The following is a 26,572-nucleotide window of genomic DNA, read 5'->3' as shown; positions in this document are numbered from 1 at the left end:
TTTTAAAATTTTTGGAGAGTGCTTACCGGTGCGCGCCCCGGTACGTGTACCGGCAGCACAACGGGAGTCCTTAATCTTGTGTTTCGGTAGATTTGAGACAGAAGATGGAGGACAAACAACATTGGGAATGTGTAAAAGGGGGCACGGTAGACACCCCCTGACCCCCTAGGTTTTCTGAGGGGGGGTTAGGAGGCCCATAAAGGCCCAAAAACAGTGAAAAAAGTTAGAGTAAAGTAATCATTTTGAGTGATCAGAGGTAGGGTAGCCCTGAAAAGAGCTTTTGGGTTCTGTGGCTGATTTAGGTACCTACAAGTAGGTTCCAATGCACAGTCTTAAATTTAGGAGGAATATTCTATTCCTCTCATCTGAGAAGTGCACACCATCTCCTCTGTAGATATCTTGCATGTTGTAACGCAAGTTGTTGTTGTATATTGAACCCATTCCATAGTCTCTCATGTAAGCAGAAACAGATTTATTCACATGTTTCCGTGCTTTCTCAAATTGTGGACAAAATTGGTTGGACCACTTCCATTTCTGTCTTTGGCATATATTGGAATATACCAAGGCAGTTTGTGGAAAAAGTGTTATCAATTGCCCAAAGGTGTCCTTTAAAAGCATTTCCAGACCTACCCCAGTCAAAGTGCCTAGGTCATTTCCACCACAGTGCAAAATTATGAGGTCAGGGTGTGGCAGATGCTAAAAGGTTTTCACCAATGGTATCAATTGATGACATATCAATCCTCTTTGGCCAATCCACTTGATGTCTACATTTGGTAAATCAAGGTTGTGAAAATTTCTGATAGCTGCATACCTTTGAGCCCAGTGGATGTAGCTATGTCAAATAATCCAGACAGAATACATGGTGAGAGGAGGTTCTGGTGCAGTCAGATGAAGTGTGGGAATAAAATGGCAGTTGGAACAGTAGGAGTTTGCAAAAACAAAACTGTGGAGTTTCAGTGCTCTTGAATCACAAGCAATGATTGGTGGATTCAGATAGTTCAAAACTGAAAGTTAGGGTGCATGGTTCTGTTCTGTGAAAGAAGTAATTTGAATGGTTAAGAAAAAGTCATTTAAAGAAACATTGCACCGGAACAGCTGGTGTATTAAGAGGTCAAACATCCTTGCTCAGTTCATTTGCAACATTGTAGAATAAAATGTTAAACCTGAGAGCTCAGTGAGGAGGGAGTTGCTATGGTAACAGGTAGAAAGGGCTGAGGGGGGAAGGGTGTTGGTTTGAAAATAGAGAGGGAAGAGTTTTGATTGGTTAATATGAGGGATATGTGTGTAGAATTAGAGATTTTCTGTGCCATTCATGGTTGCAGTGCCTGGAGTACATACCTTTTGCTCTGCTAAAGAAATATTGGTGTGTGTATCTGACACTGTTCTCAATCTCCCAAAGCATTTGTAAAGGTAAGTAATGATTATGTAAATGTATTTTGAGAAATAGTGAGTTTTCAGTACTGAAATGGAATGCTTGTACATAGGACCCGTGCTCTGTTTCTAAAATGTTATTTAAAAAACGATTTTGGGGAAAATCAATGGCTTTTACATTTTTGAGAAGGAATAAATAGTGTCTGCATGATTAAATAAATATATTTGAACCTTTGACAATCATGTCACTTGTGTTACCTCAGATTAGGAAGCACACTGAAGTTCTTTGCTGTTGGTTTGTGTCATGCTTTTTGATAATGCTTGGTATCAACATTTGCAAGATAGAGGAATTGTATTTTGTAAAATAGTGATGTTTCAGTAGTGAAATTGAATGCTTGTACATAGGACCTGCGCTCTGTTTCTAAAATGTTATTCAAAAAACGATTTTGGGGGAAATCAATGGCTTTTACATTTTTGAGAAGGAATAAATAGTGTCTGCATGATTAAATAAATATATTTGAACCTTTCACAATGATGTCACCTGTGTTACCTCAGATTAGGAAGCACATTGAGCTTCTTTGCTGTTGGTTTCTGTCATGTATTTTGATAATGCTTGTTATCAACATTTGCAAGATAGAGGATTTGTATTTTGTGAAATAGTGAGGTTTCAGTAGTGAAATTGAATGCTTGTACATAGGACCTGCGCTCTGTTTCTAAAATGTTATTCAAAAAACGATTTTGGGGCAAATCAATGGCTTTTACATTTTGGAGAAGGAATAAATAGTGTCTGCATGATTAAATAAATATATTTGAACCTTTCACAATGATGTCACTTGTGTTACATCAGATTAAGACTACTTGGAGTCAAGCTAGCCGGGCTGAAGAGAGGTGTTACCTCGAAACCGGTCCGGTCCTCGGATGCTTGATTCCGGTCTGGGAAAGATATGGCTGTTGTAGTTCGGACTGGACTGTTCCCATGGGGCAACAGGGTCAGAGCTGATTTGCATAAAGCCATTATCTGACCCAGGGTGGTGTGGAGTGCAAAAAAACGATGGATTTGGGCCCAGATCTTTTGACTGGGGGAGTGTGTGACATTGATCCACATTCAGTCCATCACTTGTTGTTTTTTGCAATTGCCGCCCTAAGTGCGCTGGGGATGCCCAGACGTGGGTCCCAGGCACTCCACACCACTTGGAGTCAAGCTAGCCGGGCTGAAGAGAGGTGTTACCTCGAAACCGGTCCGGTCCTCGGATGCTTGATTCCGGTCTGGGAAAGATATGGCTGTTGTAGTTCGGACTGGACTGTTCCCATGGGGCAACAGGGTCAGAGCTGATTTGCATAAAGCCATTATCTGACCCAGGGTGGTGTGGAGTGCAAAAAAACGATGGATTTGGGCCCAGATCTTTTGACTGGGGGAGTGTGTGACATTGATCCACATTCAGTCCATCACTTGTTGTTTTTTGCAATTGCCGCCCTAAGTGCGCTGGGGATGCCCAGACGTGGGTCCCAGGCACTCCACACCACTTGGAGTCAAGCTAGCCGGGCTGAAGAGAGGTGTTACCTCGAAACCGGTCCGGTCCTCGGATGCTTGATTCCGGTCTGGGAAAGATATGGCTGTTGTAGTTCGGACTGGACTGTTCCCATGGGGCAACAGGGTCAGAGCTGATTTGCATAAAGCCATTATCTGACCCAGGGTGGTGTGGAGTGCAAAAAAACGATGGATTTGGGCCCAGATCTTTTGACTGGGGGAGTGTGTGACATTGATCCACATTCAGTCCATCACTTGTTGTTTTTTGCAATTGCCGCCCTAAGTGCGCTGGGGATGCCCAGACGTGGGTCCCAGGCACTCCACACCACTTGGAGTCAAGCTAGCCGGGCTGAAGAGAGGTGTTACCTCGAAACCGGTCCGGTCCTCGGATGCTTGATTCCGGTCTGGGAAAGATATGGCTGTTGTAGTTCGGACTGGACTGTTCCCATGGGGCAACAGGGTCAGAGCTGATTTGCATAAAGCCATTATCTGACCCAGGGTGGTGTGGAGTGCAAAAAAACGATGGATTTGGGCCCAGATCTTTTGACTGGGGGAGTGTGTGACATTGATCCACATTCAGTCCATCACTTGTTGTTTTTTGCAATTGCCGCCCTAAGTGCGCTGGGGATGCCCAGACGTGGGTCCCAGGCACTCCACACCACTTGGAGTCAAGCTAGCCGGGCTGAAGAGAGGTGTTACCTCGAAACCGGTCCGGTCCTCGGATGCTTGATTCCGGTCTGGGAAAGATATGGCTGTTGTAGTTCGGACTGGACTGTTCCCATGGGGCAACAGGGTCAGAGCTGATTTGCATAAAGCCATTATCTGACCCAGGGTGGTGTGGAGTGCAAAAAAACGATGGATTTGGGCCCAGATCTTTTGACTGGGGGAGTGTGTGACATTGATCCACATTCAGTCCATCACTTGTTGTTTTTTGCACATCAGATTAAGAAGCACACTGAGCTCCTTTGCTGTTGGTTTGTGTCATGTTTTTTCATAATGTTTGGTATGAATGTTTGCAAGAGAGAGGAAATGTATTTTGTAAAAAAGTAAGGTTTCAGTAGTGAAATGTAATGCTTGTACATAGGACCTGCGCACTGTTTCTAAAATGTTATTCAAAAAATTATTTTGGGCAAATCAATGGCTTTTACATTTTTGAGAAGGAATAAATAGTGTCTGCATGCTTAAATAAATATATTTGAACCTTTCACAATGATGTCACTTGTGTTACCTCAGATTAGGAAGCACATTGAGCTTCTTTGCTGTTGGTTTGTGTTATGTTTTTTGATAATGCTTGGTATGAACATATGCAATATAGAGGATTTGTATTTTGTGAAATAGTGAGGTTTCAGTAGTGAAATTGAATGCTTGTACATAGGACCTGCGCTCTGTTTCTAAAATGTTATTCAAAAAAACGATTTTGGGGCAAATCAATGGCTTTTACATTTTTGAGAAGGAATAAATAGTGTCTGCATGATTAAAGAAATATACTTGAACCTTTCACAATGATGTCACCTCTGTTATCCCAAATTAGGAAGCAGATTGAGCATTTTTCTTGTTGAATTGTGTCATGGTTTTCGATAATGCTTGGTAGCAATGTTTGCAAGAGAGAGGAAATGTATTTTATAAAATAGTGAGCTTTCAGTAGTGAAATGGAATGCTTGTACATAGGATATGCGCTCTGTGTCTAAAATTTTATTCAAAAAACGATTTTGGGGCAAATCAATGGCTTTTACATTTTTGAGAAGGAATACATAGTGTCTGGATGATTAAATAAATATATTTGAACCTTTCACAGTGATGTCACCTGTGTTACCTTAGATTAGGAAGCACATTGAGCTTCTTTGGTGTTGGTTTCTGTCATGTATTTTGATAATGCTTGGTATGAACATTTGCAAGATAGAGAATTTGTATTTTGTGAAATAGTGAGGTGTCAGTAGTGAAATTGAATGCTTGTACATAGGACCTGCGCTCTGTTTCTAAAATGTTATTCAAAAAACGATTTTGGGGCAAATGAATAGCTTTTACATTTTTGACTAGGAATAAATAGTGTGTGCATGATTAAATAAATATATTTGCAGTTTTCACAATCATGTCACTTGTGTTACTCTAGATTAGGGAGCAGATTGAGCTTTTTTCTTCTTGCTTGTTGTTAAGTTTAATGATAATGTTGGGTATGAACATTTCCTAGATAGAAGAATTGTATTTTGAAAAATAGTGAGGTTTCAGTAGTGAAATGGAATGCTTGTACATAGGACCTGCGCTCTGTTTCGTAAATGTTATTGGAAACACGATTTTGGAGCAAATGAATGGCTTTTACATTTCGGAGAAGGAATAAATAGTGTCTGCAAGATTAAATAAATATATTTGAACCTTTTACAATCATGTCACCTGTGTTTCCTCAGATTAGGAAGTAGATTGTGCAGATGAGGTGAGGCATGTCCAGGGGTGCAAAGGAGGTGAGGCCTGTGTCCATGAGTGCAGTGGAGAGGACTCACCTCCTCTGACCCTTGGACAAGACTTACCTCCTCTGTGCCCCCTTGACAGGCCTCAATGTATTGGGTATAATTGATGGTAACAGGGTGCAGATGAGGTGAGGCATGTCCAGGGGTGTAGATGAGCTGAGGCCTGTCTAGGGGTGCAGATGAGGTGAGGTCTGTTCAGGTTTGCAGATGAGGTGAGGATTGTCCAGGGGTGCAGAGGAGGTGAGGCCTGTGTTCAAGAGTGTAGTGGGAGAGAGGCCTGTCCAGGGGTACAAAGGAGGTGAGGCCTGTGTCTAAGAGTGCAGTGGGGGAGAGGCTTCATGAAGTCCAGCCCACTGCACTCTTAGAGACAGGACTCACCACCAATCTTAGAAAACACAGCTGACATGTTTGTGAAAAGTGCAGGTATATTTATTTAATCATGCAGACACTGTCTAATCCTTCTGAAAAATGCTAAAGCCATTCATTTGCCCTTTAATCGTTTTTATATTAACATTAAAAAAACTGAGCACAGGTCATATGTACAAGCATTCCATTTCACTACTGAAACCTCATTTTTTTACAATACACAATTCCTCTATGCAGCAGAAATTTTGTACCAAGCATTAACAAAAAAATAACAGAAAACAACAATAAAAAAACACAATGTGATTCCTAATATGAGGAAACACACCTGACATGATTGCAAAAGGTGCAGAGGAGGTGAGGAAAGTCAAAATGGCTTTCATGATTGTGAAATTTGCTGAGGAGATGAGGCCTGTGTCTAAGAGTGCAGTGGGGGAGAGGCTTTATGAAGTCCTGTCCACTGCACTCTTGGACACAGGCCTCACCTTCTGTGCTCCCCTGGACAGGCTTCACCTCATCTGCACTCCTGGTTAGGCCTCACAATCTTTTTTTAGAATAACATTTGAAAAACAGAGAAAAGGTCATATGTATAAGCATTTCATTACACTACTGAAACCTCGCTCATTTATAAAATACAATTCCTTTATGCACCAAGGTTTCTTTACCAAGTATTATCAAGAATGTATAAGTCTCTCTTATATTCTCTTCCTGACTTACTCTATTTTTCCATCAGTCCCCTTCTAACACCCTCTCTCTGACTCATTCCTTTTTACATCCTGACTCTGTGTTACACTCTCTTACACTTTCTCTTTGACTTACTTTCTCTTACACCCTGTCTCTGATTTATCCCCTCTCTCTCATTACTCCTTGTTACATCCTCTCTCTGATTTACTTCCTCTTACACCCTCTCTCAAACTTACTCTCTCTCTCTACCTTTTACAGCCTCTCTCTGTTTTAGTCTCTTTTACATCCTCTCACCTTCTAACACCCTCTCTCTGTCTTACATCGTTTTATACCCTCTCTCTGTCTTACACCCTGTTACATCCTTTTTCTGACTTACTCCCTTTCTCCCTTTCTTTGACTTACTCCCTCTCCCTATTACATCCTTTTTCTGTCTTACAACATATTATACACTCTTTCTGTCTTACTCCTTCTCTATGTTTTACTCCCTCTACCTGTTTCTTTGTCAGACTCTCTCTGTCTTTTTGTGTTACTACCTCTAGCTCTTTTTCTCTGTCTTACTCCTAGTTACATAGTTGCTGTGGTATAAACTTAGATAGGTTGTACACTAGTGTTTATATCGTTTGCTTATTGTCATTGCTTTGTTGTTTGGTAATAGTGGTCTATAATGTGTTAGTTTTTTTCTTTACCACAGATTGAAATCAAGATTTCAACAGTAAGGAAATATGCCCTCAAGGCAGAGGAGAAGAAAAGATGCCAAGCGGAAAAAATCAAAAACAGCAACGGAATTAAAGCACTCCTCTACAACAAATACTTCAAAAAACAGGAAAAAAGCTCCTGGTAAGACAACTAAGTCTTTCTTTCGGAACATATGTAGATCAAAAAAAATGTTGATGAGAATGTGAATAAACAGAAAGAGAGAGCAAATTTGAAAAGGAAGGAGAGGCCCCCCAAAAATGTTACTACTGAAGCAGGAGAGAATAATATGTATAGGAATAGAAGGCAAAACCAATTTAGGGACATTCGTAAACGAATGTTTCGCAATAGGGTGGTTTATTTTAGTAATCAATAGAATTAGGACACTTAACAAGACAATTGATATTTTCAAATCAAAGAGTAGATGCAAAAGAGTAATTAATCGGACTAATTTTTGTAAAGTTTTTTCTGGAGAATGGATGCATAGTTCAAGTTGTGAGCCATTTTTTAATGAGGAGAGTTACTTCCAGGAGAATGATTTGGTGCATGCAGTTGACACCAGTGGTCGAGCATATCAGGTGAAAGACGGTTGTCCGACTGAAAAAGAGAAACTTGTGCCTAGAAAGGCAGAAGAGGTGTTAACTGATGAAGTTTTAGGGAGACGTACTAAGGGTCCAGTGTACACTTGGAATTGTAGTAGTATTTGTAGTGTGCGACAGGAATCAATCGATTTGCTTCGTAATTTTTTACGTACATATAGTAAGAAAAGTCTAAAACAGAAAATGAAGATGTTGCAAGACTTAGATCCTTGCAGAGTGAGAGAAAACACAGGTTTGCAAGGGCATTCACTGGCTTGTCTTTCTAGAAAAGTATGTCAGAGTGTTTTCATCATTTTATGATGTTAGCAGTGCATCATAACAAAATGAGGAAATTAGTGAGAAGGTTGTATTATGCAAAAAGTCCAGCACTTAAGCTTAAACAATTAAACAGTGCTCTTTTGCATGGAACTGAATTAGATGTGAAGAAAATTTGTGATGAAATTGAGTTAAGTTACTTTGGTGAAAAAGAGGACAGTGTAGAAATTGACACAGTAATAGAAGGTAATGTGGAAGACAATGTACAGATTTCAAGTACAGAAAAGTTTGACCAGGAAATTACCAAGTTTAAGGTGAAATCAAGTGAAAGGCCTAATTTTACTTGTGTGTGTTGTAGACAGACTCATTATAAGATTCAGACTAGGTTAGTTGATTTATATGCAGAAAGTGAAATGGAAAATAATACTGAATGGAAGAATTTTGCAACTTTTTTGTTGGTGGAGAATTCTTTTGATTTGACTTCTGATCAGCGTATTTGTAAATATTGTTATAATAAATTAAATGAAAACAGAATGCCTGCTAGAGCTGTTCATAATAATCTTGAGTTGGTAGACATTCCTCCTGAGTTGATGGATTTAAATACATATGAATCTATTTTGATTCAATGTGTCCATCTTTTTCAGGTTATTGTTCGCATGGAGCCTAAGATAGGGAAATTGCCTCCTTCAGATTTACAGAGAGGATTAAAAGGAAGAGTTGTTTATTTGCCTCTAGATTTCAAGAAAAATATTGATACAATTGGTGTAGAGAAAGTGGAAGAGGAACCTCTGGTTATTCTAGTTAATGGGGTTCCGACAAAGAGTAAGAAAATCTGGCAAGATTTAGTGGATGTTAGGAAAGTAAAAAATGCAACGTTGTATTTGGTGAAAAACAATGAGTACTACAAAGATGTATGTGTTGGAGCAGAGGAAACAGCTGCAGAAGAAGACAGTGATTGTTCAGCCGGCCAAATTGAAAAAGTTGATGTGTCTAGAAGTGAAGAAATATATGAACATTATACTGTTCATCCTTTGCATTCCAAAGAAGTAATGGGGAATGCAATTGACTTGTTTCAAATGAAAGCAGCAAAAGGAAGTCCCATTAGTGTATGGGAAGAAAGTTTGGAAGCTCGTTGTTTTCCACAGCTATTTCCAACAGGTCGAGGTGGACGATATGACGATCGACCACTTCAAATTCCAGCATCTGAATACCGGACTTCAAGATTATATGCTGAAGATCCAAGGTTTCGTCAATGCATCCTATATTTGTTTCATCTACTGTATGAAAGTGACTTGTCTGGGCTTTGTTATGCAGTAAACCATATACTGAAAAGTGGAGCACATCTGCAAAATGTTTCGGCGAGGGACTTGATGGAGAAAGTCAATCTGCAAGACAATATTTTGGAATCTCATCTAATCAATCTCATGGCATGTCGGCGTGGTACAAACGAGTATTGGTACCGTCGTCATGGGGAATTGAAATGTATGCTAAGAAACTTAGGAACTTCTACATGGTTCCTCACTCTTAGCTGTGCTGAGTATGCATGGGACGACTTACTTCAATTTCTACGAGAGGCAAATGCAAACATTCAAATTATAGAATTCAAAACACCTGGATCCAGTGAATGTATGCAGATATTTCAATCATAGATTTGAAGCTATGATGTCTTTCATTACCAACAAAAAAATCCTCCCCTTGGAGAGGTTTTGGATTTCTTTTGGAGAAAGGAGTATCAAGCGAGAGGTGCTCCTCACATACATATGTTGTTATGGATTAAAGATGCACCCAAATTTGGAACAGATTCGGATGACACACTGATGAGTTTCATTGAAGAGTATTCAACATGTGCTGTTCCGAAAACTACTGAAGAAAACAGTTTAAGGCAACAAGTTTGACGCTTTCAATCCCATCGTTGTGGAAAGTACTGTCGTCGAAAATTCAGAAACAAGGACAAGTTCTACACAAAATATCGTTTCGGGTTTCCACGACCAGTGATTTCTAAAGGAAGAGTAAATAATTTGATGTCTTCTCTGCGACATACTGTGACGAGGAAATCACCAAAAAATACATACAATTTAAAAAGAAACGAAGAGTCCAAGTACATCAACGACTACAACCCAGTCATTTTGTCCATGTGGAATGCTAACATGGATATTCAGTTCGTTGCTGACAACTCTATTGCTGTGGCTCGATATGTGACGTCTTACATCACAAAAAAGAAATACCAGAACTGAAGGAAATGTGGGAGGACATTTCACATGAAAAGAGTATAAGTAAAAAATTATACAGTTTCAGTTTGAAGATGTTGTCGCATCGAGAAATTGGAGCATATGAATGTTCTGATCGGTTATCATCAGCAAGTCTCTACGCCAAGTCTAGAACAATTATTTGGGTGAGTCTAGGTCTTGCTGCAACACGAAACCGAGTTTTGAAATCTGTACAAGAAATTGAGTATTTGGCGGAGAAAGAACCAAACAGTACAGATATTTTGAAGACAAACATGTTGGATACATACTATCCAAATAGAAGTAGTAATCTTGAGAACAGGTGTTTGTATGAAGTTCTGCAAAACTATATTTATGAGAGGACCATCAGAGAAGATATCAATAATGGAATATATGCTATCATTGGGTGTGAAGGATGTCTAGTGAAGCAGAGAAAAGGCCATTTGATTACTCATCGAAAATTGAGTTGCGAAAATCCAGAGAAAAGGGAATTTTACTATTTAACTCTTTTGCAACTCTTTAAGCCATGGCGTACAGAAGAGGAACTACTTGGAGATTTTCTCTGTTACGAAGATTCTTTTAATGCAACCAAGGATACCATAGAATGTCCTGATTTTCCAAATTAACTGCAAATGTTGAACGAAGAAATAGAACAAGAAGCCACAATTGCTTTAGAGATTGCTAGAGACAGTTCTCAAGACAGTCAGAGTTCTGCCTCGTTGAGTCAGGATCCACTAGGAGGACCAATTATCCAAAATGAAGCTGCCACTGCCATGGATGAGGTGGAAAGAGCCATGGAACAAGCTCAAGATGATGTAGTTAACTTAGAAGATTTGGTGAAACAACTAAACCTTGAGCAGAAACAGATATATGACGAAGTCACAGAACAGGTTGAACATGGATTCAGTCATGAGAAAAAAGAGTGCTCATGTACATCATTTAAGCCTGTGCGACTGTACGTGAGTGGAGAAGCGGGAACTGGAAAAAGTTTTCTGATTAAAGCAATTGCAACTCATCTGCAGAAAAGGACGGAGTCATCACTGTCTTGTGTTGTTACCGCTCCAACTGGGCTGGCAGCACATAACATTACAGGGATTACTTTACATCGTTTACTGATGCTACCAGTTGAGCATGATAACAAATTGCAATACCACAAGCTATCTGGAGATGCTTGTTATGAAGTTTCCAGAGTCCTGAAGAAAATGAAACTTCTTATCATGGATGAAGTAAGCATGGTCTCAAATCTAATGCTTGCTTTTGTGCATTTAAGAATGCAAGAAATTCTTAGAACAGACTATGATGTCTTATTCGGAGGAAAACACATTATTGTTTTTGGAGATCTACTGCAGTTGACTCCAGTGAAAGGACAACAAGTGTTTAAAATGCTCACGCATGAAGATACCAGGAAGTGCCTAGGAAGCATTGGAAACGTTAACATATGGTTAAATTTCAAATATGCAGAACTGCTTAAAAATATGCGACAGGAAAAGGATGAAGATTATAAAAATATTCTACAAGATGTAAGAATCGGAAAAGTAAGTGAGCATGGGAAAGAAGCTTTACATGCATGATTAATTTCAAATTTGTATCCAAATGAAAACATTCTACCAGAGAAAAAAATCTGGGATATGTTTGATGCCAACTCTGCAAGAATGTTCCATCTTCAACCACAAAATGTTAAAGTTAGAAAATGAAGAGATTGTGAAACTGGAAGCTATAGATAAAATAGAGCATATGGGAGCAACAATTATTTTGTCAGAAAATTTGAAATCAAAATTCTATTCATTAGAGTAGAGTATATCTAAAACTGCTGGTTTTGAAAAGACTCTGAATGTGTGTTTAAATTGTCGTATCATTTTGAGAAGGAATTTAAATGTTGAAAGAGGTCTGATAAATGGAGCAATGGGTCATGTTGTTGATTTTGTGAATTACAAAAATAGAGATGGAATTGAAATTTGAAAAATTAAATTTGATGGCATTGACGAAATAGAACAAATTTGTCGTTGTTCAGCTAGATTTTTGCTTGTGAAAGACTTATATGTTCGCCGAAAACAGTTTCCTGTTTGTTTGGCATATGCGGTGACAATTCATAAATCTCAAGGTTTAAGTGTAGATAGGGCTTTGGTGAACATTGGAAGTTCTGTGTTTAAAGAGGGTATGGCATATGTGGCATTATCACGAGTCAGAACTTTATCAGGATTGTATTTGATTGAGTGTGATTAAACAAAGATGTGTGCAGAAGTAGATTGTGTTAAAGAATACAGTAGGTTAAGAAGAGAGTATGCTCCACATTTGCCTCAATATCCTCTGTTTGAAAAACGTGTGGTAGGCCGAAAAAGAAGAAATGAGAATAATTGCAGTGAGGTAGGAGCAAAAAGACAAAAAGTAGATGCAACTGTAATTGTAAGCAGAAAGAAAAAGGATTCTGTTGAAGATGTTGTTGGATTTCAGTTTGAAAACAGTTCTGGTGTCAACTGCTATGCTAATGTAGTGGTTAATGTTGTTTTTTTCTTCAAAATTTACAAGAACAGATTGTTGAAAATCGGGATGAAACATTCTGCTGTTTATTGAATTCTGTGTTTGAGAAATGTAGCAATGATAGAGCAAAAATAGAAAGTGTTTCAGAAATTCGAAATCTTCTAGACATATGTTCTGGTCAAAATCAATTGTCCCAGAATATTCAGCAGGATTGTCAGGAATTTTTAATGTATATGTTTGATGTATTGGAAGATGAAGGTGTAGATATAAAAAATCTTTATAGCCTTTCTTATCAATGGCAGCATGACTGCGACAACTGTAGTTTATCAAGTAGTAGTACAATAGACACCGAAAGATTTATATATTTGACTTTACCAGACTGCAAATCAGTGCCTTTTAATAATCTAGTTAAAGCAGCAGATCACAATATGGTGTGTACCCAATGTAAGTCTGCAATGCTGTCCACATTATTTATACAAAATTATGGTCAGTATGTCATTTTAATGTTCCAAAGATGTGACCTGATGGAACTAAATTGACAACTTCTATTAAAAATTTCGTGGCTTCTCAGTTATCAATTTCAGGAAGAACTTTTGCAACTGTAGCTATTATTTATCATGACAGTCCTTCAACAACATCAGGGCATTACACATGCTATTTAAAATGTCGAAAAGGTTGGACTAACTGTAATGATACTCATTTGACTTTCAAACAACGTTTGCCTTTTGACTTAAAAAATTCATACCAAGTGTTTTTACAACCAAAATTTAAGTAAAGGTAATTGGCTTATGAAGACGGGAGCAGTTAATAAAAGTTAGTCTGCTGTTTAAAATTATATTATGAGTAAAAGTGATGAAGATAATATAAAAATTATAGTTCTCATATAGGTATGGTAAGTGAATCGCATAGTAAGTGATATCAGTATTATAGGAAATGTTCAACATGAGAGAGCCAGATATGGAATTATGAATATTTAAATATTGTGAAAATGTTGTTTGAGCCTTTCTTTCAGAACGTCGGGAAAACAGTAATTTTAGAGTTTGTTTTAAGTAATTTGAAAATATACTGCTACATCTGACACTATTTGGCCTTAAGGAAAGGTGAAGGAATGAGGAAAGAGTCATGACTGAACACAAGGAGTATATGAAAACATTGAAACATATTTCAGATGTTCTTGGAGCTTTTCTTCTAGAAAGTCGATGAAATGGAATTTTTAGAGAACAGCAGAGTACCTTACAACGAAAAGGACCTTCATGATGTACTATTTGGCCTAAAGGAAAAGTAAGTGAATCAAAGATTAGTGTACATATGTGATTTGTAAGTTTATATGTTTTTTTTAAACACAATCTTTTTGATTGTGTTTTTTTCCCGCTGTTATATGATGAATAGTTTGAACTCACTGTTTTTAGTGAAATTCAATATGTTCTGAGAACAGCAACAATAAACTATCTAACATGTTGTACAAATTATTCTATAGTTTGTATTGTGTAATTTATATTGTATTCCCATTGTCTCACACTCATTTTCCTTTTTCCTCTCTCTTTCAGCTCTCTTTACTCACTCACACTGCCTTTCTCTCATTCTGTTTCACACCCATTCGTTTACTCAACTTCTTTCACAACCCCTCATTTCCATTTCAACTGTCTGCATCCCCTCTCTCCCTTGCACCACTTTTCAGCTTTCAGTCTCTCTGTTTTACTTCCCTTTTCCGTCTTTTCCTCTTTTGCTCTTTTAGTAATTCCTCTTTACTCACTCAACAGTATTGTCACACTCTGTCACTATAACTCACCCACTCTCCCTCGCTTATCTTTGTTTGCTCCTTTTTTGTACCTGTTCTCTCTATTTTCCGTTCACTACCTCTATGTCCTCAGTCCCTCACTCTCCCTGTGTTATGTTCACTTGTGTTTATCTACCTTCTATCATTTCTCTTAGAACAACTTCACTGCTCCTCTCTCATCATTCTTCACCCCATTTCTTTTAGTCCGGTTCCATTACTACCCCTCCCTTCCTATCTTTCAATGTTCTTCTCTTTACTTTCATCCCCGAATCACTTTCTCTCAGTACCACTGCTTTAGTCCTCTTCTCCTCTCTTTCTTTCTTTTGCTCCCTTACTCATTTTCCTTTCTTCACTCATTGTACTCCACTTCACTCAGTCCTTCCCTTAGTCGGTCTGTGTACTAAATTTCTCACTCCTTTTCCCTCGATCCTTCTATATTATCCTCTCTCCCTTCATCCCTTCACTCTATGACTCTGCTTCACTTACTCTCAGTTATCTTCCATTCCTCATTCTTCTAAATGCATCCTTAATTAGACTCATTTCCCTCTCAGTCATTGTCTTTTTACTTACTCCTGTTTCCTGATTTAGTTTTGCTAACTCACATTCTTTTAGTATATTTCTTACCTTCAGTTCATTTCTCTCTTCTTATCTTCCTCTCTGTCAGTGAATCTATATGCCTTACTCTTAGTAATTTGCTCTCCTTCTATTTCTTTTACCCTCTTTTTGTCCTTTTACATCACTTTATTTCCCTTTCTGTGTCTTTCACTAGTACTTTATTTCTTAATACACTATTATGATTTTTAACCTCTTCATTTACATCTTTTATTTTAAAATATATATTTTACTAATTATAACTTATTATTTCTTCTCTCTTTCACAGATACAAAGTGTAGTAAAAAAATGTAATTAAAGTTACATTAATTATATGGTAAGTGTGACTAAAAAAATGTAGTTTGTCATCACCCTTTGCTTTAACCTCACTATTATTCTCTCAGCCTACCTCACTCCTGTTTCCTTACTCTGCTTCCCTCACTTATTCTTATCCTCCATGTTTACTCCCCTTTCCCTAACTCCCCTTCCACATTCAACTTCTTTCAGTCCCCCTTCTTTACTTCCCTTAACCTCTGTTCCCTTCCTTTGCTCCCTCACTCATTCCCTTTCCCTTAATCATTTACTTCACTCCTGTCACTCCTTCTCTCAGTCCGTCTGTCCTCACAGTTCCTCACTTCCGTTCCCTCAGTCTGTCTCTCTTACCGTTGCTGTCTCTGTCCCCTCATTCTGTCAATACTCTTTCGTCATGCTCACTCCCTACAACTCACCCACACTCCTTCACTTACCTTTCTTTGCTGCTTCACTCACTCCCTTTCAGTCACTCCTTCCTTTACTCTCTCTCTCCTTTCTCTCTGTCACTCCCCATGTCTTACCCTTATTCACTTTTATCCACCGTCTTTCACCCCTCTTTACTTAGAGTCACTGCTTTTGTCGTGTATTTCTATAGGTTCTGAATCAGTCCCCCTATTCCTGACCCTATTCTGGTTAAACTAACTATCAAGTTAACTAACAGTCAGCCCATGAGGCAAGAAAAGCCCCCATGATGCAGATACCGTTATCTGACGCAGTCACACTACGGCACAGGAACGTGTTATCTGATTAGGTCATAACGCTTGAGATCTAATTAGACAAGCGACATTCCTCCAGCCCCTGATAAGGCATACGACGTTCTCATAACAAATCAAACCTATGACAACCTGGAAAATCCGTGCGGCCATTGTTTTGATTTCACAGAGAACTTTAGTAAAGAATGTGCTAACGAGCAAGTCGTATGACATCTTTATTGACGTATCTATGTCCATCCTTACGTCAATCTCGGCACCTTTAAGGTATAAATATTGCCGATCTTGCCCTATGCAAACACACGCGTGGTGACAAGACGGAGCAGCCATACTTGCCGAAGCCGAGAGCAGAAGCAGACCCCGCTGGCAGCAGCCCCGCCTTCCTGACGCGCTGAGAGACGCGCTGCTATCTCAAGCCGAGAGACCCAGCACCGGCGCTTTCGGGCAGCCCTCGCAGGCAGCCTGGAATATCGAGAGCAGAGAAAGAGATACCATTCCTCATTCATCCTAAATTCCAGGTACAGAACTGAATAACCCCTCACAGAGAATTCTTTAGTTATTCACTTGGCAAAAACAAACTTAACTTAAACTGTAACTTTCTATTCCCGCCCACGCATTAGACTTAGGTCAGGTACACGGGGTAGGCGTATTTAGAAACACCAGTTGAGTACGTTTAGTCAAATGTATATGTGTATGTAAATATATTTTAATCATTTTAAACATCATATGGCTCAGAAACCATATCAATGTTTTTACAGTATTATTTTATACTATTGCTTTTAATGTATGCACTTTACTTAACTATAAGTATTGCAATAATATCGATCCATTTCTCATGTATGAGAAAAGAGACTGATCAATAAATAACACCTTTTTATTGAACACACCCGTCTCTTCCTTTTCTCTACATTCTGATGAGACTAAGAATGCACGTACTGACTGAGTAAAATAATTGCCTTATACTCACACGACTCTCGAGATTGACTCTTGATTAGGGGAGAGCAAAGTTGTCATGTTCTATGGTTGTCAGAAACTAAATCCCTTCTTGTCTAATCAGGGGAGGTAATTCTTTCCTGAACATTCGAGAAAGTTTCTAGCGAACTCTGAGCTTAGCTGGCAAACCCAAAAATTAAGTCTAGTATCGACAGTAGTAGACCTAGTTAACGTCTGGTCTAGGCCTTTACTGCTGTAGGTACTATTCCAATGCGCAGAGCCTATTGGGAAGATAGGAACTACACTACATGGCGCCCAACGCGTTTGGAAAGGGCGATAAAACTAACGTAAGACATTTAGAGTAACTCAGTCGTGCTTTCTCACTCAGACCCCTTTTCCCAAATACTCCAAAGACGTCTGGAGTGGGTGAAAGGTTATATCCTCCAAAACCTCGCAGGAGGGAACTCCTATGTATGGTTCTTGGTCTAGTCAACGTTGAAGGATAAACAGTTCCAAAATATTGTGCACCTAATCTCTGTTTCCATAAAGAAACCTGATCTGCAAACAAACATAATACCATCCTGTCTGTAAAATGGCAGAGAGTGATGATGAAAGAGAGGCAGTTAGATTAGCAACTGAACTCGCAGATGCTGATGCTACCATGCAAGCAGCAGACGCGGATATAATACTCATTCCGGTCATTAAAAGGAGATCTATAACCTTAAAACTTATAGAAAATGGACTGACACCTAGAGGTGGCACAGTCATATTCGTAATTGAGGCACACGAATATCGGCAGACAGAGGTATACTATTCATGGATACATTTCCCGGCAGCAAATGCTGTAACAAAGTACTTCCACTATTACAAAGTAGAGGAACCTCCTGAAACATACACTCCTTTCGAGGAGGTGGAAGTACCACTCAAATTCCAAGAGCATTTGCTCTTATTTGATGGCGCCCTAAAACATAATAATCACATTACAAGGCTCGGTCCTTTAGGAAGACCAGGAGCAACGTGGCCGGTCTTAGCCGGATACACACCACATCCAGACATCGAAAGAATGCCTGCAGCAGAGCTGTTAATACAGCTAAAACAACTACTAAAAATTCATAGACAATTAGTTCAGTATGTAATGCGGACTTCAACAATTCAGCCAGCGATTAAACTTCCACAGCTGACCCCACACCAGGGGAACACAAATAAAATTACACCACAGAACATCCAATCCTGCCTAGGTAAAGTTCCAGCTAAACAGGAACAAATACCATTCTGGTTGGCACAGAAAATCACCCAAATAGAGGCGGTGTTTCCTGACACCACCCCATTAGAAAAACACAGGATTCTGACTATATGTCTCCCAATGGGAATCGCACCACACATTGAGGACTGTGACACTTGGGGTACAGTCTTTGCTTCCATCTACACAAAAACGCACGGTGTTCCATCCATTTCGGTAATACCAGATGTGCTAAAACAAATTCAAGATGAATACGGTCCAGAACCTGCTTTAACTCTTGGTATGAAATTACTAAAAGACTTCAAGCAGGTCTCGGCTATATTATTAGCCAACATAAAAGGTGAAGCAGCAAACGTGGCGATCCGCCAGAGGTTAAAAGAGACAGATATAGCAGACCAACCAGCTGAAATTGCCAGAATCATAGAAAAATCCTATGAAGAACTAGGCAGAGATAGTCTAGGTGGAATACCAGTAAAACCGCAACTGACTACAAGTCCAGAACAAATATTTTTTAATAATAATTCACCAAAAAAGAACTGGGATGGAAACAAACAATCCAATCCTAAAGAAAAGAAATTCCAGTCCCGAGGGAGGTCTCCCAGGCGAAGAGAGAAATCTCCAAACCAAAGACAGAGGTCACCGCAGAGTGACCCCTCTGGGAATTGATATAACCTTAGAAATAGGGATAATATTAAAAAACCTGATAGATATCAAGACATTGATACACGTCCCTCTCAATCTTTTCAGAATTCCTCGCAGAAATCGGAAAGAAGAGGACGATCAGAAGAGCACGCCAAGTCCAAAGACAAGGAACCTGCTCAGCTAAAAAAGAAATTACAATTTCCAAAAAAGAAGGTAGCCAGTATCAAGGTAGTTAAAAATGCCGAGAATACTGAGGACACAACTGAAAAACGGAGAATGGGCTCAGACAATGCTAGACAGCGCAGCAGAGGTGAGCATAGCTCGCAAAGTCCTTATGAATCATCTGGAGACAGTGGACACGAATGAATACCTTCAAGTGGAAACTGCAGACACCAGAGTTAGCAAGCCCCACAAGATATACGAGATAACATTACGTATAGAGGGAGATAAGACTAGGAAAATTAGGGGACTATTTTGGGATAATCTATCCAAAGGCTATGACATCCTTCTAGCTGAAAAAGACTGGCCACCAGAGTTTGTCAGGGAGTGCCCTCATGGCGAAGAAGTAATTAAGCCTGCCTTCTCGAATCAAATCCCGATTCATAAAAAATACACACTTGCTAGAAAGTGGGCAGTGGCCTTAGCACCTGCTTTATATAAAAATCATGTAGGATGGGATGAGGATTCTCCTCCTCACAAAATCCAGTTAAAATCACAACCTACTGCACAAAGGCAGTACCCAATTAGGCAAGAAGCTAAAAAACAGGTAAATGAAATACTAGATCAGCTAGAATACCAGGGGGTGATTGAAACTTGCACCTCACAAATGAACAATCCTTTGTTTCCGGTCTCCAAACCAGACAATTCATATCGTCTAGTTTTGGATTACCGACACCTTAACACATGTTGCAAAACCTTTGCAGTGCAAAACTCACACAGTGCTGCACTAATGAATAACATAGTGCGCAAAAAATACAAAACAACCTTGGACATCTCCAATGGATTATTTTGTCAAAACATAGCACCAGAGAGCAGATATTTAACTGCATTCTCAGTAAATGGCACTCAAAAGCAATTCTGTCGGTTAGCCCAGGGGTACAAGAACAGCCCGGGGGTATTCTCAGCGAGAGTAACAGAATTACTACAACTATATGATGATGAAGCATTATCTTATGTCGATGACATTTACTTAACAGATGATGACTTGGAGACTCACTTGAAAAGGGTGAACACCATAATACTTGGGTTCGCTGCAGAGGGTTACAAATTCAACTTCAAAAAGTCCAGAATTGCCCATCTGACAGTCCTATTCTTAGGATACGAGTTATCAAGTGAAGGCAAAAGCCTGGCAGACAATTTCCTAGAGAAATGTGCCGTAATCCAAGCCCCTAAAACACTAAAAAACCTACAGTCAATTCTAGGCTTCCTAAATTTCGGAAGAACATACATTGCAAATTACGCAGAAAGGGTCAAACCCCTTTATGATCTAATTAAACCAGACTTTAAAAGATCCAATTGGACTCAAACACACACAGAAATTTTGAGATCCTTACAAACAGACATGCTAATTAAAACAAAATTAGAAACACGTGATAACACACGCAATCTTGTGATTTGAGTCATCCCAGGGAGATGCGGATTCACATACCTGACCTCTAATGAGGGAGAAACGGTACCAATTGCATTCAAATCACACATGTACACAGAAGCTGAACAGAAATTCAGTAATACAGAAAAAATAATTCGTGCAGTTCAAACCGCAATAGCTAGAGAAAAAGTCATAGCTGACGGTAGACATATCACAGTCAGAACAGCAGAATCAGCCTTTGAGGCACTAACAACACCGTGTAATTTACCAACAACAACATTGAATCCGGAATGGATACAATGGGTGAATTCAATCACAACGGACAAAGTATACTACTACTTTGATCCAGAACTAGAAGAATTAAAAAATCTAAAATATGAAAAGACGTATCCTCTGCCAATCGACATTCTGCCTCTACGACATTACGCCTGTGTAATCTATACAGACGGACATGCTCAACCCTCCGTTTGGGGAGAACAAGCATACAACCCCACATGTGAGATTACAAAAGAAGTGTGGCGCGGAGGTAAACTAAGACCTCTATTAACAAAATCACACTCAGTAGAAACTAATTCAGAACAACAAACTGAAATAATAGCATTGAAAATGGCGCTAGATAATGCGGATCGCGAATTCCCGACACTTATAGTGTCAGATTCATATTACTGCGTCAAAGCATATAACAAGGATTTGCAGACATGGATTCAGAACGGTTACAAAGATGACACAGATGCACCAATAAAGCAGAAACTGCTCTGGGAACAAGTAGCTCTTTTGAAAAAAGAACTACCAAAGACTCACGTGACACACTCACTGAGTCATCAACGTGATGGCGTTCACGTTGTGGGGAATTCATTGGCTGAAACAGCCGCAGCGGCAGCCACTAAACCGGCTCCCGTAGATCGAAAAAAGCGTACATTAAAATACATTGACGGTGAAACATTGCTGGCGGTGAAAACGTCATCAAACGGCGACTGCTCAGCACTACCGATCAACTATCCACTCAATTATACATACATAATCGATGCAAACTCCGTCCCTTTTGCTCGAATCCCTGGAGTGGGGGATAGAGTAATTCCAAACATGGACAGGAGAACCTTGTTAATCGCAGACGCACACATGGGCGAGGGTCTCAGACACCTCAAACTGAAAGATTCTCTGGAAGAATTACAATCACGGTACTGGTGGCCAGGCATGAGCCTGCACTACACCATGTTTGTAAAAAACTGCCCAAACTGCAACAGAGATCGCAGTGGGGAGAGAAGCAGTTTAATACCTCGTCGTATCAAGGCAGATAATATTACCAGCAAAAAGAATGGCTTGCGATTAACATATACAGGCTAGTTTCCACTTATAATGTAGATCACCAGCACTCGGCTGACGTCCGGACTATTATACAAGATTTGCGAGTCTAAATGGCATATACGCTAAGAGCATGCTACGTTCGACCATTGTTTTCACTCAGGCAATCCAGCCTGGGGGGGAAACATGGCCAAATGAGCACAGCCCAGCGGGAATCTTCTCACTTCCTTCCTGAGGGTACGGGATGGTGTAAAGAAAAAACCAAGGCAGAAAGCAATCTATAATGGAAAGGATATTAGGTTCGGGAGCTGGGTGGGTCAAACATCTAATAAGTGTCCAACGTAGTCTAAATAACTTGCCAAGAAATTCTCTGAAGGGATTCAGTCCGTACGAATTATTATTCGGAACTAGGATGTTAATCTCTGACCTTGATAGTCAGACTTCAGTGGTAATAGAAAAAACCTTTGATGTCAAAGACCGTTTGGCTATTTTGCAGGACTTAAACAAAACAAGAAAAGACCTGAGCAACATACAGTTGAAACAACAGCCAACGACCACTGAAGAATCACCACCTGTCCCAGCAAGACCTGTCTGGATTCCAAAAGTCGGGGATCTAGTCAGGGAGAAGATCGCGGTAAAGAAGGAATTTGGGCCTTCTTACAGAAAAGCAGTTCCTGTCTTGTCTGTCAACGGGACAAGATCAGTTGTACTACCGCCACTTGCTGGAAAAAAGGAGAACCGAGTTGTATCCATCGACCTGGTAAAACCACAACATGTGGCCGATAACAAACAGTAGGCCAAGTGGACTCCCAATAAGTAGCAGAACACCAAGGTTTGCTACCAGTACAGAGGTCCTAACAAAGAGGCTCATCACATTCGAAACGCCTACAGAAGAACATCAAGGACTATGCAACACTGCAATAGAACTAAGACCTCTGAAAACCCAAATAAAAACATTTAGCAGAGACACACCAATCTACAATGAAGTACCAAGTGACAATGCAAGAAACAAAAATCCTGAAGCAATTGGAACAATTGACAGAACTGCATCCGGGTACTTCATCAACTTCGATGATTCCTCTGACGGCTTCAGTGAATCAAAGACACAGCCATCATCAAAATCCTTTAAAGACAAAGCTAAGGAACTTTTGAAACAACTGAAAGAAACATATCTGGTTTCTCCATGGATTGAATTTTGGGTGGGTTTTGGTGCATTTATCCTCATACTTTGGCTCATCATGGTATTTACTTTGGGACGCTTCATTGAGGGAAAATATGCTAAAATGGACACAGCAAGTCAGAACATCAACTTGGTCCTCAAACCACACACATCTTCACACGTCGAGAAAAGAGAACTTTCTTCAGCCAACTTCACAGCCAATCCGATACCTGGTGGGGTAGCCTGGGACAACACTGACTATGAAATTTATGGTCCGGTCGAGATCCTGAAATATCCACACCAAATCAAGATCTCCTTGAGTGACTTTGCAAAACCAAACTCATTTGCTGATGATTGGGACTTCGAAAGTATTAACAACATGATGTCTGACTTAGTAATGTCTGCTAAATTTACAAAACATGATTATTTGCAAGGTTCTACAAATTATGATAGTATGTATTGCTATAACCATTATGGTAACCATTTTTTACATAAATCTGCACAACCTAGAAATGTTTTAAGTTATAATCAATGGGAACATTGTGCTACACCTCCAAAAGGAAGCTCTAGAACCGTGTATGACAAATATTCATATTTTTCAGGTTTTAACATGAGTAATGCTGAAACATTTTATTTTAAATTGTCAAACAAGACAGGGATGAAAACCATGATAACCAACACAAAATTGATATATTCAGATTCATTCTTTGAAAAAATGAATACTTTTGGATTTGATTATTGGGACAAAAATGTTGATTTGAAAAGTGTTTGGGGTACAAAAGAATGGCAAGTACAGGGTATAGAAGCTTTGTTTAGAGCCTGCATGATCCCAGAACAAATGATATTTTTAAATGACACTGTTCAACAAACCACCTGTCTTGGTTTTGCCAAAATCAAAGATTTAAATAAACCGTCTATTCCAAAGCCAACAATGTTTAGCAATAGCTCTGATACAGATGAAGAGATAGACGTAAACCATATACTAAACCAAAACAGAACACATCCTGATTGGAAACAATGGTTGATCTGGCCCACAGATACAAATCACTGTCAAGATAGATTCCTGAATAAAACACAGGGTTTCAAAATGACCAGGCCAGACCCAAGATATCCCCAAAGACATCACCCAGGGATAATAACAACCTACAGTGTGGGCAAATTATGCCTTCAATGGCTACAAACTTCCACACTGCCTGAAATTAAGCAACACCTAACTTTACTTACTGATGGTGCTGACTTGCGTGATTTCATACTGGGACCACGCAAACAGCGTCAAAAGCGTTTCATAGCAGCCTCTGTATATGCAGCATACAATGAGGCCTGGAAGGTTACTCAAATTGAAACAGCAGAGAGAATACGTGAAATTGATCGTATTAATTTGGAAAAATCACTTTCTGTAGTGGACAATGGGTTAATGACTCTGTCCTCCAGAATTTTTTCATTGGACAGCATTGTGTCTTCAGCAATCGATATATTATCGCAAGACTTACTGTTATTACAACATGGTCAGTCACAATTGCGTTCCATTGTACAGCTTGGCTGGACGTTACAAAATCTGCGTTCAGGCTATGTGCCGTGGCGTTTAATCAACACAACGTCACTATTCCAAATCTTTAACCTTACTGATAGACAAATCGGTATGGCGCAAAAGGGTGCTGATTATACAATCTTGAGCATTGAAAAACTAGAAAGATTACCAATGACAATGTCAGAACGACCTGTCAGTGAATGGATAATCCACGGAATCATAAATATTCCAATCTCAACCTTCAGGTTTCAATACTGCCAAAAATATATACAGGCTGGCATGTACGAGAAATTGGGAAAGGGGTACCTTAAAACAACATGGAACCTGCCCTATTCACATGCATGTGTCAGTAATAAAGGACAGAAAGTGTTTCTTAGTGGCAACAATTGTGCTATGTCACTAAGCGGCACGCTTCTGTGTAACGGAATTAGTTTGCATGGAGCCTGTGAAGGGAATTCATACAACCTTTCATGTCACCAGCAAGGCGCACCTGCAACTGAAATAGAACCATTCTTTCAAAGACTCTATAATGGGAGTTACATTCTTATTGTAGACCGCAGATGTTGCAGTCTTATGCCCGGGACTCCTTATCTAGTCACTACGACGGCGAAGGTCAAGTGCTGTGGACGTTCTTTATTCCCCAGCTCCTTTCCAGACAGGGAGGCAAGGGCAATGGCCCAATTTGAAAATTACTTCTATTCGAATAGATACTTTAAGCAGAATGAAAACAGTGCTTCTTCAGACGCCTACAAGGCTCACGTCATCAAAAGAAACATATGATCTACAAGTCGCAAGGACGACTGCAGAGATACATACATTATTATCAACTAATTCCCCCGTACATTTCGCGGAAATCCTGAGCGAAATCTTAAATATTTCTGATACCACTGGGGTCTCAAAGGTATTTAAGACAGTATTTTCGATGGCATTAACACCATTCAAAGCCATACTGGGTATTTTTCCAGATTTCGTCCATTCGATTTTTGGCGGACTTCCCCTGATCCTGGGACTAATTGCAGGAATCCTATTCCTAGTCCTTATTTTTCGTTATGGCAACCCATGTCACAGATCAAACTCTCGCGACAATGGAAGATACGATCCTAGCCATTGGATACCGGGACCGGATATCAAAAATCCTGGGACTCTCCCGGCTTAGAGACCTGAACATGACTTGGTTTCTATCATTTCGACCAATGTGGCAAAGGTGTGTTTTACCTGTACTAAGGTGTCTGCTATGCGGAGAAGAATGCGTGTTAGACACCTGTCTGACGCTACAATCGGATGCGCCAGTGGATGCAGATACACTGTTGGTTCCTACCAAGGTTCACGCTTTGTGCTGCCCTCAAAGGCTGCCAATCCTGATGACGGCATTCCTGGAATCTTCACCACTGCGATTGAAGAGTAGTGAAGTTCAAGATGAAAGCAGCATCGAACAGGTACGACCTTCTGTCAGCAATGCGATTCAGAATGTCAATGGAGACAATCATGCGCATGAATGCATGGTTACACCTATTTCCGACTTAGTGGAACTTTCCCATGAAGCTGTTGACAGTTTTTTCGAAAGCCTGAATGATATGATGTTCTCTCCAGAACAGAAATAGAGACTTTTGAGTAAACTCGCACACGGCGTTCCCTGAATTCGGCCTTCAACTTTAAAAATAAAGTCACATGAACAATTTCACTCCAGCTCACGGACAGCAATATTTTTCAGCAAGCCCCTTAAAATATTTTTCTACATATTTTTTTCCGGGACACTGATCTTCTGCTTAAAGTAAGAAACTATTCCTAGAGAACTAACATTTCTATTTTTAGATACTTTATAAACTTTAGTTGCCCGCTGGGATGTTCACAAATATTTTATTATGTGATGAGATGGTCTCGAACTTCCTTTCTGTATAGCCATATTAAGAGCCATTTCATGTGTATTTCTCATATACCAATAAGCAATAATGCATACAAATGCGTGTTTACTTTTGCATTTAATTCATAGCTTAAGTGCATACAATATATATGACTGCAATTTTTCAGTATATTTGAAAATTTCGAAATGCATTTATGTATTTTGGGGTGGTAAGGTATACACTATACTCTATAGTATGTTGTACTATGTTATACTATGCATAGATTAGTAG

This window comes from Lissotriton helveticus, chromosome 6 (assembly GCF_964261635.1).
Source record: "Lissotriton helveticus chromosome 6, aLisHel1.1, whole genome shotgun sequence".
In the NCBI taxonomy this organism is placed as follows: domain Eukaryota; kingdom Metazoa; phylum Chordata; class Amphibia; order Caudata; family Salamandridae; genus Lissotriton; species Lissotriton helveticus.
Note: the sequence above shows the minus strand (reverse complement) of the source record.